Source organism: Pleurodeles waltl, chromosome 12 (genome assembly GCF_031143425.1).
Source record: "Pleurodeles waltl isolate 20211129_DDA chromosome 12, aPleWal1.hap1.20221129, whole genome shotgun sequence".
NCBI lineage: Eukaryota > Metazoa > Chordata > Amphibia > Caudata > Salamandridae > Pleurodeles > Pleurodeles waltl.
Genome location: NC_090451.1, coordinates 175,209,722 through 175,226,368, shown reverse-complemented (window position 1 = coordinate 175,226,368; position 16,647 = coordinate 175,209,722).

Here is a 16,647-nt window from a genome sequence, read left to right as displayed (position 1 = left end):
CAGGGACCCATTTGAACCCGCTGATACAGTACTTTAAATCCTGGTGCACGGTCTGCACGGCATTGCTTTGAGAGGCATTGTGTTGTATGTCGGTTCCGAAAAGGTGTGCAGTGAGGCATTGTTGGCCTGGTGTTGCTTTGCGTTGATCTTGGGGAGCTGTACGGCAAGGCTTTGAGAAGCTTAGCATCGCTGTGTGTCAGTTTGATGGGTTGGCAGCTGTGCTGTGAGGATTTGTGGGGCTTCGAGCTGCCCGGAGTTGAATCCGGTGAGGCTGACAGTTGTGCGGAGAGGTTTTGCTTTGCATCACTGCTGTTCTGATGAACACCACAAAAGGTAAAGGACTTTAGGCCCAATTCCAAGACAGGGCAGACTCACAGCTTGTAGAGACCAGGTGCAGATGGTTCAAGTCTTTGATGTCCCTGAGACTTGGGAATAGGAGGCAAGCTAACAAGCTCTTGGAGATCACTTATAGTAGGAAGTCAGAGTCCTTCTAGCAGGGAGCAGCAGGGCAACAAGCAGAAAAGCAGTCCAGTTGGGTCCTTTGAGCAGCCCAGCAGTCTGTTTGACAAAGTCCAGTTGTACGTCTAGAAGTATCTTATTTGAGGGGGTCAGAGACCCAGTGCGTATGCCCAAATGTGCCTTGGAAGTGGGGAAGACTTCAAGGAGTGGTTTTGAAGTGTGCCAGTTCCCCTTTCAGCTCAGTCCAGTCTGCCAGATCTGTGGGGGAGTCATCAATCCTTTGTGTGGGCTCAGGCTATTTCCCTTTGAAGTGAAAGTGAAAGACCCCCCCCCACCCTTCCTGCCCAGGAAGACCCATCAGTATGCAGATGAATGCAGATGCAGCTAAGTGTCCTGTGTTTATGACTGTCTGGATGGAATGCACAAGAGGACCTGTCACCCAGCACAGACCAATTGTTTGACAGAACAATGCATATAGCTACCACACTTGCCTTTACAATGTGGTAACTACAACACATGTGTCACTACCAGGCATGCATTTACAATGCAAGTTTTTTCCATGGCTAGGCCTTTACCATGCATGCCTGTACTACGAAAAATTTCTTGTAAAAGCATGGTTGGTAAAGGCATATGCATTGTAAAAAGTAAAGTAGTAAGTATAAACCCTGCATGCATATATATATATATATATATATATATATATGTTTGTGTATATATAGATAAATATGTATATATATATATATATATATATATATATATATATATATATATATATATATATATATATATGTATATATATATATATATATAGTTATGATCACCTTGCCACACAAAATCCCTACTCACCCTAAAAATTACCTTACCACCCTAAACCCCATACCCACCATAAGCACTCCTTTGCACCAAAAACCCATACCCACCCTGAAACCTAAACATTCCCTTACCACCCAAACACCCACCCTAAACACCCCTTGGCATCCAAAAACCCATATGTACTCTAACACCTACAAATGCCCTTATCACCCAAAACCTAAACACCTCTTTCCAACCCAACAAAACCATACCCACCCTAAAACCTAAAAATACACTTACCACCCAAAAACACACACCCACCCTAAACACCCCTTAGCACCCAAAACCCATGTGTACTCTAACATCTACAAATGCCCTTTAACCTAAATAACCATACTCACCATAAAACCTGAAAACACCCTTACCACCCAAAACCCATACCCACCCTGAACACCTCTTCCTGCCCAAAAACCCATACCCACCATGAAACCTAAAATGCTCTTATCACCCAAAAACCCATTCCCAACCTAAACCCTAAAAATGCCCTTACCACCCAAAAACCCACACTCTCCCTGAAACCTGAAAATGTCCTTACCACCCAAAACCCCATACTTACCCTAAAACCTAAAAATGAACTTAGAACCCAAAAATCGACACCCACGCTAAACCCTAAACACCCCTTACCACCCAAAAATCAGTACCCACCCTAAGCTAATTTATATATACTTAAAACACTGAATACTTACCTGTACTTACCTTTAGAACCTTTACCACAATATGCCTTTACTATTCATGCCTTTATAATGAAATTCATTGAAAAGGCATGTGTGATAAAGGTATATTCGTTAGTAAAGGCATGTTTGGTAAAGGCATGCGTGGTAAAGGCATATGCGTGGTAATGGCTATGTGGTAACGGTCATGAGTGGTAATGGCCTTGTTGTTATGGCAGTTTCCCGCATAGACCAGACGTGGATTGAAGGCAGGCTGTAAGGCACAGACAGCAGTAAGAGCAGATAAATACCTACTTTCTAAAAGTGGCATTTCTAAAATAGTAATTATAAATCCAACTTTACCAGTAAGCAGGATTTCTCACTACCATTCCAAACATAAAAAACATGACAATACATCCCTTTTGAGATAAGAAATTACCTCTTAACCGTATATAAGGGAATTCCCAATGCTGACCTATGAGAGAGGCAGGTTTCAAAATAGTGAACAATGACTTTGGATGTTTTCACTACTAGGACATGTTCTCTTACAAGTACATGTCATGCTTTTTACTTCCATAGCACCCTACCCCATGGGCTACCTAGGGCCTACCTTGGGGGTGGCATATGTAATAAAAGGGGGGGGGGGGAGTTAAGGCTTGGCAAGTAGCGTTAAATGCCAAGTCAAAGTGGCAGTAAAATGGCACACACAGGCTCTACAATGGAAGGCCTGAGACCTGGTTAAGGGGCTACTTATATGGGTGGTACAATCAGTGCTGTAGACACTCTAGTAGCATTTAATTTACATGCCCTGGGTACATAAATATGCCAATTGGGTAGATGCCAATGTTACCATGTTTTAGGGAGAGACCACATGCACTTTAGCACTGGTTAGCAGCGGTAAAGTGCCCACAGTCCTTAAGCCAAGAAAAACAAGATCAGAAACAGAGGAGGAGGAAGGCAAAAATGGGGTGACACTTTGGATAGGGCAATTTTCCAGCAACTGGGTAAGGAAAGCAAAGGATGAGTTGGGGGGGTATAACAAGGGTGGCCATTTGAGTGGGGAAGCTGGACATGAAGGAATGAGCAAGAAACACACATGCACTTGCATGGGGTGCCTAATGAAAAATAAAAAAAGTAGTTTAACAGAATATAAGCAATGGAAGGATTCAAGTCATCGAATCAAAAGGATGATAAAGCAGTTATGCTCCAGCAGAGGGACAACCAGAGGAAGAAGAAGAAAAGGCATATAATAAGAAGAAAGCAAATGAGAATATAGTGGCAAGCAATGGGGTGACCCAAAGCCCATCAAAGGTTTTGATACTGTCTACAATAGGTCTTCAACAACAGACATCTAAAAGTGTCGCAGGTAAGACCTAAAAAATGGTGAAAAACATTTCAACAAAAGAATATACAAAACAGTGGTGCGGATCTTGCATGGATCTTGTAAATAAAACAGAATAACAAAATGTGGAAACGTTTTTAAGTGCTCCATAACATTGAGAAGGATAGGTTTTGTTTGAATACCAAGAGGTTGAGTGATACAGGAGCTAGTTTTGGCTCATATAAAAGACTGTTTTGGGGCAAAATATGCACTTTTACTTCAATTTGTAGGATGTATTTGCATTGAAGTCCTTTATGGCCACCTGATATAAAAAGCAGTTCAGATAAGCATGGTTAATTGTTCACACATATGGCTTTATCAGTCAGGAAGCACTGACATTGATCTGTGTCTTTTTTTTAAGCCAAGAAAGGTTACAAGTATACGGATGACATTTTCAATTTTTCTTTAGACCTTGAGTAGCACCTCTTAGTGTAGGATTGTTTTCTCTCATGTGGAGACAAATTAGGCTTGAATGTCTGTGTTCATCTACTCTGAGAAGAGAGAGTGGTTACTTTACTGAGTCAGTTTTCTGACATCTATATGTACGGTCTGTCAAGGCAATTGTCAAGAGTGGAGATGTTCCCATTTGTCAATGTTTTTGTGTAGATGTATGTTGTCTTCAGATTGGCGTTTGAAGAAACCCATATGCCTCAAAATCAGATTCTGTGGCTCTATATTTAGTTTGAATAAGACAGGGAAAAGCATCATGCCCTTGAGGGCATTTCATACTTTCCTGAGTTGTATTGCCCAACATTCACTACTTGATTTTTTGGTAAGAGGAAAATTAGCTCAGAACCTGACCACAAAAGCCCATTGTGTGGTCTAGAGTCTGTGTCAGCCTGCCATGATCAACTGTGATGAGAGCTATTAATAAGATTACACCGGTTAGTATACATATGTCTTCTTTGTCCATAATACTGTGCATGTCTTCTAGGACTTTAAGTGTGGCTGGTTCTGGGCAAAACCTAGGCCAAAAAACACTTGTACCCTACAAGTAAATAATCCTTCCAAATTATGGCTTTCAAATGATTTTTGACAATTTTTTTCATGGCTTTCCCTAGCAAAGGCGAGTTATATACTGGTGGAAAACAAATACCCCCCATGGTTGGGGTTCTTGAGGATGGTGGTAGTTTGTCTTGTATTTAAAGAGGCCAGGAAAATTGCATGAGTGACGTGTTTTCATTAGGTTGCACCAGGAGAATTCAGACATCTGAACGTTTTCTTAAATTATATTCACTGGTATGAGTAATTTTTTTTTAATTGAGCAGCTAAATAATGGAGACTAGATCATTGCTGCTGGTAGCAGGAAAATGACTCCAAGCTTTTGTAGTTTTTGGTGTAGAAATGTCCTTTGATAAGAGAGTCGCTCCATTTAGTGAGTGACTGTCATATGAATTGTATGTTTATAGTTCCAGAAGGAATCATTTATGTCATTGATGTTCAGTTGCTTTATTTTAAGTGAGGAGGTTTTAGAATAGAATAGGTGATAGTTCTCTCACTGAGAGCATCCAGCTCTCAATAATGATGCTTTAAGCTCATAAAATGAACTTAGGGGCATACTTAAAAGAAAGTGGCACATCGGTCCCAATGCACCACTTTTCTGGCATCGTCCGTTCCCCACCTAATGACACAATAGCACCATAGCGGTCATTAGGACAATAGTGTCAAAGAATTATCTGACGCTATTGTGGCGCTTTGCTGCACTAGCGTCAAAAATGTTGATGCTAGTGCAGCAAACCACAGAAAATCCCATTGAATAAAATGGGTGTGTCATTTTAACAACTGCTCTGAGCAGGCGTTAAAAATGATGGATTTTTTCGGGGCGCCCTACGTCGAAACGCCCCCCTTTCATATATTATTCCTGCCGCAGACATAATGTGTTGCAAGGGTTTACAAAGTGGTGCAATGCAAGCATTGTGCCATTTTGTAAATATGGCGCAGGAGAAACGCCTCCTTAATGCCGCCTTAGCATTAAAAAAATTACGCCAGGGCGGTGCAAGGTGGCGCTAGGGGCTTGTTAATATGCCCTTTTGTTTGGAGCTAAATTACATCCGTTTTTTCTTGTTAAAATAGGGCAACAACTGATTCGGAGCTACTGATCATTTAATCACTTAAATGTGTTCATTGATGATGCATGACCTCCTTCTTTGATACCAAGTGGCTGAAGAAGTAAGTAACAATGACACAGGTATTAAAACCCACCACTCACTTTAACAACAGATCAAAAAGATGTTTCATGTGCACATTAAAACACACTTGGAACGAAGGAGAATGCTGGGGAACCCAAAGCTCCCTCTTTATTCAATCCAGATAATCACCTTTAGTTACCAAATGAAAATGAGAGGAGCCACTCTTTTGCTTGTCACTAATATCTTGTGTAGTTTGACCACTAAGACTTTGTGACCTTCATGACCATCTACCCTTCCTATGTTTTTGACAATCTAACCACCTCTGACAGCTCTCTTTACACTTACAGCCAGGACACCATCAGACTGGGGACTAAGAAGTACAAAAATGGTAAAACTAGGCAATATCCTTCCTCTGTTTATGCACTCAGGAACTAAAACAGCATTCCTATATCCATGAAGACCAACCCAACCCTATTGTAATTTAGGAAAGAGCTGAATGCACCTCTTTCAAGAACAGACTGTGACAAAGTACTGGTCTACCTTTAGTCTTAGAACACAGCTTCCCCCTCCAATCACTCACTTGCTGTCTGTTTTGACCCAGTATGGCACCCCACTGCATTTTGGTTAGATTTGTGCTATAACAATAGTGAATACATACACAAATATATATATTTATTCAGTGAAAAAAACAAAGGTTACAGGAAAGTTATAGTTTAGGTAATAGAATTGAAAAAAAAAAAAACATAGAAATTCAATTAAAAAACTAAAGGCTATAGGTACGTTAGAGTTAAACTCACATTTTAAAAATACAAAACAATAGAAATTCACCAGTTATAGTTAAAGTTACCTAAAGTAACTATAACTCGCGCCCCTATGATGCACAGTTTTTTGTCAAAAATGTTACTTCAAATACTGAATTGATATTATCAATGATGTTATCAAAGATGTCATGAGTGACGTAATTTGTGGAGTCATTAGCAGTGCATGGCGAGGGAGTGAGTTATAGTTATCTTAGGGTACGAGGTATAGTTAGGAAATACTGGGTCTGGCTTGATTGAAAGATTCAGTCAAGTACCTGAAAGGCACACCTTGCACAAAATCGAGGCTACAAAACATGGGCTTAGACATACTTAGTAGTTCTTGGAAGTAACTCATTCACCACCACACCCAACTGTTGTCCCAGATTAAGTAACACAATTACTGTAAGCCGCAATTACTTCGTGCATCACAAACCATCCTGCTCCTCGAGGGAGAAAGCAACCATTGGTAACACCAGAAACTCTTGCAAACTGACGTTTGCAAAAATCCAGACACCAAAGGCCAGGATTTTTAGAGTTCCTGAACAAAAGAGGTGCTAAAAATGAGAAATGACGTTTACACGCTTTTTGTTTTCTTTACAGTACATGTGCCAGTTGAGGTCACCAAGAGCCACCCTAGATTACATAGAGATGTTCACAAGTTAACAAAAAAATAGAAAAAGTGTGGTGTATTTAGCTCCTCTAAAATAGTCACATGTGTGCTAGCATAAGCACAGGTTGCCTTCACTTCAAATTTGTGCAAAACGAAATTAAAGTTGGGCAAAATCAGTTTACTCTGCTTCTAATTACAAATACAGTATAAACTGTACAAATTATATTGATTCACTCTTAAAAAAAAGTTGAGGGATTAGGTTGTTGATTAAACATTTTAGTACAATTCTGCATTGATTTATAAACTACAAGCGCGTTGTACATTTTTTGCAAGTGCTTCACAATTTTTTTTTTTTTTTTTTAAATACCTACATTGTGAAGTAAAGCATGTTTCCTTAATGTCAGACAAACTAGATAAACAATGCCAAAGAGCATGTACTTCTTTTTTCATGAGTGCAAATTGTGTGTACTCTGGCCTGTATGGTTCACAAACTCGACAGCCAGTGCATAACTTGCAGGAAGAAAATCTATACAAATATGTCTTATCCTTTGGGGCCATATGTACGAAAGCTTTTTCCCATAGACACAGAATGGGTAAAATCCTTTGGTACATCTGGCCCTTGGTTACTTATGGAGTCTAGACCTGGTTTTAGAGCACTCTGATTCACAAGTCACTATGTGCCATTAGCTTCGGCGGGTACCCCCCAAGCACACAGATAGTTATTGGCAAACACGCATCCGACCCATATTTTATTCAAGAAGTCCGCAGTCAATCAGAAAACAATTGTTTCCATCTTAAGGTCTCCAAACCTGGAACGCTGCCATCTAGGGGCCAATCTGATGAAAGGCTTCTGCTTCTGTACCCCTAAAAAATCTTCTCTCTCTCGATCTCTCTTTTTCTGTCTCAGTTTACCTCTGCCTCTCTCCCCATCTCTTTCTCACTCTTTCCTTTTCTCCTCTCTTGGATCCACTCGCTATCACCCTCTGCTCTATTTATTCCCTTGGTGTTTTATTGTTTTCACATTCTCAAAGTCCTTTCTCATTCTCCTTTCTCGTTGCCTTTTTCCTTTCCACCCTCTGTCTTTTTCTTTCCAGTTTCCCCTCTTTCTGCACTATCTTCTCTTCTTCAACCACTCTCCTCTTCTCACCACTCTTTTCCTCTTTCCTTCTCCCCTGATTTCTGCATCCACACTCCCTCTGTTTCCTCCTTGCTATGCTCTTCTCTTTCCTTCTCACCTGACTTCTGTTTCTCCCTCTCTTCTGCTTCTCCCTTACCCCTTCCTTCTTAGTCTCCCATCCCCTCCCTCTCTGTCTTTACACGTCCCCATGTCCTCTCTTCTCTTCCCTCTTGTTCTTCCCATCTTTTCCTTTCTCACCCTTTCACTTCACCCGTTTCATATGTCTCTCGCTCTCTCATTATCCTTCGTCTCCTTATTTTTCCTCCCTCCCATTTTTCTGACTTCTAGCACCACAGCAGTATAGAACTACCTGGCTGTAATGGAGTCAAAATCCAAACAGGCAGCTACATTTTAGAGACAAGTGCATGACATTAATCAACGTAATGCTCATTCTTAGTGAAATAGGAGGGTCCCTGTCCTACTAGGATGCTTCATTTTGTCATTTGTGCCCTACATGATATGAAGGGACAATAAAGTTGTTAGTAAACAAGTGTAAAGAGCTCTATATTATGCAGCGTCAAGGAAGCAGTGTCTGCAATAGTCAACATGGAGTCCTTAATACAGGACAGACCCCCCCCCCCAAGTGCACGGCATGTTTGGCATGTAACTATGACACAGGTATTAAAACTCACCCTTGCTTAAAGAGGAGCACCTTCCTTGTAATCACACAATTCTAACAACTTTACACAAGGAGACATTATAAAGTCAGTCAAGACATTTCCTACAGATGTTCAGAGAAGATGGCTGATAAAGGAGCCTTGTAAAGGAGGTCCTATCCAGGGAAGACATATTCCCGGAGTTCCTTTGACATTTGTCTTCTTCAGCAGGTAGGACCAGTGTTTGGATTCAACCCCCCCCGCAACCCATACGGGCAATGGGTTCACTCTTTATAGGGGAAGTCTGCCGCCACCCTACAGGGGACACTCTAAGAGTTTACCTGCTGTTCGCTTTCACTAGAGCCTGCTCAACACAATTCTACAATGAAACTATGCACAGTGCAGCCCGTGTCCGCATTAATCACAGCAAAGGTACATTCTAGAATACGAGTCGACAGCACCCCACATAAAATTCTACCCCCACAACTAAAACTAGCATTTAGATGTTCTAATGAACTCTAATTTTAATCATCATTCATCTTCCTTTGTTTGTTGCATATCACTCAATGAAAGTTTATTAACGATGGAGTTTGTACCCATCTTGTCGGCAGAGCATTGAATAAAGCACCTGCTTTGGCAAAGAGAGTATGTCTTGCTTGCATTTTTACCCTTGAGTAAATTACGTTTAAGAAGCCATCAGCAGTGAAACAAGAAAATATGGGTTTTGTGTACTAGTCACCCATGATATTAAAAAAAAGTTGGTTTGAGATAACTTACTGTACTTTTTAAATGTAAAATAGTTCCTCATGCTTTGCAATGCAAACACTCCGCAGGAGCCAGAATGATACACCAAATAGCCAGTTGCATGAGGCGCGAGGGTAATAGTCATGTGGGGGCAGCGCCAAAGTCCACTCTATGTATTTGTGAGGAAATGGTAAGAACAGATCTGTAGACAGCAACGCTGTCCAGCCAGGGGTCTGCCTCAGCCTGCCGACTTTTGAGAAGATCTGTCTGCTGGGTAATCACAACAACTACTTCACAGCAATATCATTAGCCAAGGCATAAAGTACACCCTTCAGCTTTGTGAGGACCACCGCCAATGCTGAGTAGGATGCCATGGCCTACAGCTATCAGGCTGTGGGAGGAACAAGAAATATTACAACGTTTATTACAACTGGGTCACTTTGACAAAATTGTTATCCATGTCATGAAGTTTAACATGACATAGCTGCTGGCAGCCGATGCACAAACACATGATAGCAGACACATGTCTGTAGTTTATTTCTGATTTGGAGTCTTTTAGAATCCGCTCTGTTAATCTCTGTATTTTGTACATTTGGCAGTGAAGGATTACGACCATATATAAGGTTCACTGGACTGACTGAAAAAAAATATCTTTATAGTCACTTGAAACTAACTTCCTGTGTGGTCTTTTCAACAAACATGCAAAAATAATATAATTATCTGGCGGCACCTACACAAGAGGGTTAGTTTTTACAAATAACAAGGGTCCTTGTTTTATGAACATCTCAAGTATGAAAGGCTGAATGGACCCAATATCAACACCATGAATTATTTCACCAAAAAAGCACAGAGATGAAGGTGCGTGGCATCCCCATTACAGGCTGAAAAAGAAGTAGCCACCTATGTCTTATTTGCAGAGTCCTTCCCAGGCATCACACACAGAGCCTAAATGGTGGCCTCCAGTGACTAATCACAGTTAATCTTACCAAATGCCCCCAAATCACACAATTGAAAAGGGCAGGTCGAGGAAACTCCTCTTTAACCCCAAAGCCCTTCCAGAGAGCGGCCTTGCTAGGGACACATCTCCGAAGAGAGCAGGGCCCACATACCAGCGCTAATCACCAGCAATGCCTGGAGCCCAGGAGCCAAGCCGGCCTTCCTGGGTAATGTATTTGGGATTAGTGCTAAACGAGCCCCAATCACAAAGAGCTCGTCTCGCACTGCGGCGGGGATTGGCTCGGATTTACCGAGGCATTGAGGGATAGAGTGTCTCGTGTCCTGAGAAATGAATTAATTGCAGAGGAAATGTGGAAAAGGGGGCGAGGGAAAAGAAAACAAATTGCGCAGCAGATTCCTTTGTCAAGTGGTTCTTGATTAGAGCATATCCTCCGTGCAAGACTGGCTTGAAATGTCATCCCCCCTCGCCTCTCCCACCCAGCTCCCCTTGGCCCGCGGCCATCTTGAACTCGCTCGATGTGTCTGAGACTGAGACAGATGCTGTTTAGACAGCCCCGCTCTGGTGGGTGGTCGAGCGAAGCGATCTGAGCCCCAGAGTTTATAGTAGGTCGGCACAAATGAACTGTTGAAGACCAATGGGAAGCCCCAGTGAAATCACAACATGGGAAATATGAAAAAAGAGACCCTGTTGTGGAGGAGAAGAAGGGAATTCTGAAAGCCGTCGGACGGCTCAATCAACTAAGCTCCCTACCCCTAAATTACCGTGCCGCGATGTGGTTTTTCGTGACCTTGTATTCATTGCCGAATCAAGAAAGTAAACATTTTTTCTGCCGTCAATATTTTTAGAATGAAATAGCTCAGCATTATCGGCGAAAAACAGACAATTATGCAATTGTTGTGGAGGGTGGGAAGAATTTACTATTTGAAGATTGCCACTCGTGGCAAGGGATTTTTGCCCATGTGAGAAAACAGTCGTCGTCGCGTAAATGTTTATGACATGCACTCTATTTGGCATACCATGCATCAAGGAATGTACTTTATAAGGTGGTCTTCATTCAGCATATAAAAACATATAAGGTCAATTGGCGCATATGCATAAAATATACCGGATGCCTCAATGTGACTGTGTGCAATACTTGGAAATCTATGTTTAAAAAGTCATAGAGACTCTTTTAAAGCTAAGGTGATCTGGTATGCCCCACCAGACGTGGGCAAAATTGTCTGCCTTACCGGTGGACATGTTTTCACCAAAATGGCTTACACCCACGTGATGGATACATCAGGAGAAGAATGATCGATGACTGCAAGTCTACCCAACCACTAGTGGCTGTGTTTACTGGCGTGATTCACGAAGAAAGAACCCAGAAGCAGGGGTCCACCTTCAAGGATAGCAGAATCAATGACCCCATTCCCTAAGAGTTGCCTCTCAGTGCAAGAGGGACATTTCAGGAGTTTTTCCAGCCACAACCACAATGATTTACTTAGTGGCCCCAGACAGAAGGGATGCTGGTAGAAATGTTGATCGAGGGGTAGCTAAGTACCAGATGGCCCCTTTTTTTGCATTTCCAGGAGCGTCACCACCACCTAAACGGCGTTTCTATTGGCAAAGCCGATTTTGGCGGCACCATCAAAAACAGAGCATTCCATCATCCTCAAAATTAGGTGAGGGAACTGAGCGGAGAGTAAGAGGTACATTTGCTTTTTTTTCCTTGGGAACCGTGTTGCTGCCATCCTCTGATTGAGGCTCATAGTCTTGATTTTCACAGGAAGAGTGAGAGATACAGCTGCTCCAACGTGTTGAAGACTGAGATTATGCTGATTCGAACCAGCCTACCACTTGACTCTAACCTGATAGAAAAGTGGAGAATCGGTGTCTGACCCTAGCAGAGTTGTCCTTCCTCCAGCAGTCATGAAAAGTACTGATTAGCTCACAATACTTAGAAGGATCCTGACTTTGCAGCAGACTATGTACTGAGTGATGCAAGTTCGAGGTCAGATATTGTCTTTATTAGACTATTTCTATATTGTCTGCACTGGAACATGCCCAAAAATATTATTTGAGCCAGTAACATGCAGCTTGATTGGGCTTCACTTTGAAACAGTCAGGTCACAAACCGCAGCGCTGAGAGAATTCCACTGACTCTTTGTGGAAAAAATTATCAACTTTAAAACTATTGATAAGGCCTAAGCGGTCTTAGAAGTACAACTCTGTGAAGTTGCATAGCCTCACAGCTCACAACTCTGCTAACATTTTGTTTAAATTATGGGTAGTTATGCTTAATGGGTAGATATTGAAATATAATTAGGGCTCACTAAAGGCAGTGCAGTGTGATTGGTGCACTGGCTGGTGCCTGTTGGCACCAGTCCACCTGTCCACTGTTGTAAAGCCTGCATCTGCCCCATAGATTCAGGTCTCTTGCAGGTCCCTTGCCTAAATTCCACCCAACGTCATTCCACCACCAAAATTGTCCCCTTTTTACAAACTTTATGTGTAGTGAAAAGCTTTTCACACCCCTACTTAAGAGCGCTCTGCTCAGAATCCCTATGAAAAATGACCCCTTTTACATTTGAAGGTGAAATCACAGCCCCAGATTGATCGCGGCTGTGATACAAAGTAAAAACATTAATTGTGCAGAGCACATTACTGCATTGGACTTCAATCTCATGACTGCCTACAAAGACCTCCTTCAACAATGATCTTAAATTGACCCTGTTTAAGGTCACAACATTTTACATTTTACTAGCATATTGAAATGAGTTAGTTATCAAAATCTTAGAAACAAAATGCATTTGGCATACTTGAATAGTTTAAACGAAACACATGTTTAGGACAATTTTGAAAATCTCGACTGTTTACTTTTTTTTCTGGAGGTAAACCTTAGGTGGCATGAACTAATCAACCACCAGAGTGGAAGATAATGTAGGAGAAAGAAACTGGGTAAACGATGACATTAAATGCCAGTTTCATAAAGTTGTTTCAATCCATTATTACATATGCAATTCCTAAGCATATAATTCAAATAAATGTCTGACACCATTTCACAAAGACGTTTAGTGATGCAGGTTTGGTGAGAAATGTATTGTTCAGCTCCGAGTAAATACATCGTGAACCATGTGAATGCCTGTGATCTATCCGTGAACATTGTATGCACTCAAACACTTATTTTAATCCAGGGACATCCAATGCAAATGAGGTGAAAAGGACACAATGTTAGTTTAATGTTCACAAACGTTTCGCAAAGCATTCTAAATATGTGTATATATCTGAATGGCTCACTCATAAGTGTGACAGTAAGATTGAGAGGTGGACTAAAGGGTGTACAGATCATGGGGGGAGTGTAGGGAGGGCGTACATTTATGAGTCATATTTTTATGGAGATGAAAAGAGCCAATTAAAGGAAAAAGAAACTTTTAATCTTTATGTGCACGCTGCATGCTGTGTTTACCTTGGGTTAGGAAAAAACAGCAGTCGCCTTGCACTTAAAATATTAACTTGCCTGAATGAATGAGGAATGTTTACAAATTAGCAAGACCATCACAAATTATTACCTTGTCAAGGAGTAAACTGGACACATTGTAATTTAGGAATACTTAGTCAAATCGAGCCTTTGTGTTCACGGAGTTGATTTAAGCGATTGGCGAGTTTTTGAACAACCAGATCGTTTGCAAAATAAAATCCAGAGATCCTTGTGGAAGTCTGCACCTGCATTGTTACAGGGATGACTACACAGTCGCAGCAACTAGCGGGCATCATGCCTGTAGACAATGCAGATGAGGAATATTGGTCCTGATCGAATTTCAGTGGTCAAACTTCAGCGAGTACCCCCTGCAGCAGTTGTAATGTGAACTCACTCAATGCGATGGGTAAGATCTCACCTGGGCCCTGGTGTGGATCCACCTTAGGGCCAAGCTGCATGTCAGCGATGAGGTCCAAAAATGTTTAAAGAGTTCTGGGTTTGCTTGTGCTCCCACTCACAGGGAACATGGCCGTTCATGTTAGAGTGGATCTTTCTTGGTGGAGCAGGACCAAAACTATTTTGCGGATGATTCTTCCCTAAAGTGCAGTGTCGGAAAACTGATACAAAAATAATGGACCTCAATAGACTCCAAGCAGCATCAGGAAACAGACACTTGCAAGTATTACATCAGCTCACCAAAAACATGAGGGTTTAAAAAAAAATCCTTTTGTTACTGAACTAGTGAGCATATGTTAGGAACTCCTCAATCTTAACAGGCTAATGGCCTCTCAGAAGGTCTGTTGCAAAATTGAGCTCCTGGGTGCAATTGGAAACCCACTTTCCTAAACATAAGGGTAAAATGTCTTACCTTTGTGTCTAGGTATATATATTGTGAGCACATTGTCCATCAAGATGTCGTTTGCATGCTAAGGAATGACATCTCCAAACTAAAATGAGGGTTGCCTCCAGATTTTACACGAGAGAATGGTCTTCATTTTTATTCTCAGCTTATGATGCACAAATGGGACTTTGTGAATTTATGTGATGCCACATTAAAAACAGTACCCCAAAAAAACAACTGTGTGAAGCTGAAAAACTGTTTATACAACCATTGCTTCCAAGTTGAAACCACGTTAGAGCCAGCAAAGAATTACACACGTATGGTTGTATGGGGCAAAAGTGGGTGAATCTGAGACATAAAGCCACTGCTGAAGTAATGCTGTTTGCAAATACATCAGCATGGAAGCAAGATCCAACTGAACTGAGTCTTTATGTAACAAATGTTGGAAAATATACCAAAATTGCCCATTTTCTAACAGATATTTGTTAAGAGAAGACTTATAAATGAAAATCATTATCTATCAGAGGGTACAAAAGGAGAGAAATGTGTACACATTTTTTTGTTCCCTTCTTCTTTTAAGAAAACATGGGCCCTCATTACAACCCTGGCTTTGTCGGAAGCACCGCCAACAGGCTGGCGGTGCTTTCCTTGGAATTTCGACCGCGGCGGAAGTGCCGCGGTCGCACCGCTGGGACCGGCAGTTTCCCGCCACTTTGGTCCCGGCAATTGTAATCACACAGGGCAGCGCTGCCCAAGGGATTACGAGTCCCCCTCCCGCCAGCCTTTTTATGGCAGTATGAACCGCCATGAAAAGGCTTGCAGAAAGGGGAGTCGCGGGGCCCTCTGCCACAGCTCCATGGAGCTTTTCACTGTCTGCATAGCAGACAGTGAAAAGCGCGTCGCACCGCCGGCTCCTTTTGGAGCCGGCTCCCGTGTTGCGGCCGAGATCCCCGCTGGGCCGGGGGGCGGAAACTAGGTAATGAGGGACATGATGTTTCATTAGATGTCTTTCCTTCACACAAGCCCCTTGAAAAAATGTAGAAGTGTAGTACAAGTTGCCATCATACATCCCTGACTCTTATTTCATTTGGGTGGCAGTTAAGAAATGTAGGTAACAGCGGGTAAGCACTGAAAAGATTTTTGAATGCCCACAAAGTTATTACCTTGTAGGTATTCAACAAATGTTCAAAGACTACCCCCTGGCACTTTTCTAGAAATATTCACGAATGTGAAAATTCTGCACACCTGGCGAAAATTTCTGAATGATAACTGGCATCTCCTCTTCACAAATGTACTCAATTGGTCCATATATTTGCACTATTACCAGGCTAGTAATTCACATTTGAGTGCCAGTTAATGGTGTAACAGCTAAGCGGAGACATGTGCCTTCTGCAAAGTCCCAAATATTACCTTGAACCGAGCAAGCCCTCAGTAGACTACACAGAGGTCTGAGAATCTAGCTTAATCAATACATGCCTCGAATGTCACAGAATTCAGGGGTGTGTGGATCTTTAACGGTGTCAATCTAGTTAAAAAATGAGATATGTGAAAAAGTAGGGCAATGTTTCATTGGAGTGGGTTTATTGTGAAGGATATTAGAAAAAGTAAAGTTGATATACTGTTTTTGTTTTTGAATTGTACTCACGATTATATCCCATCACACAAAGTATTCAAATGGAACACGTTGTATCTCTTTTCAGTGTTGCTGATACGTTTTCAAATATTTGAAACATTTAGAAAGGGAGCTTGCACATGTTATTGCAACTATCAATTTGAGGAAACATTTATCATATATTTTCTATTTTACCCCATTCCAGTAAAGTTTTAATGAAAGTTTGGGCAATAAAATACCACCACATTGCTGCTGCCTGGCACATATAATAATAATATGAAACAATAATAGCCATTGGTCTGAAAAAAACAGCATCCTCTTGGCATGATACTCCCACCCTTTGACTTTCTGATCACACGTTAAAGGGTGCAAGCGAAAACA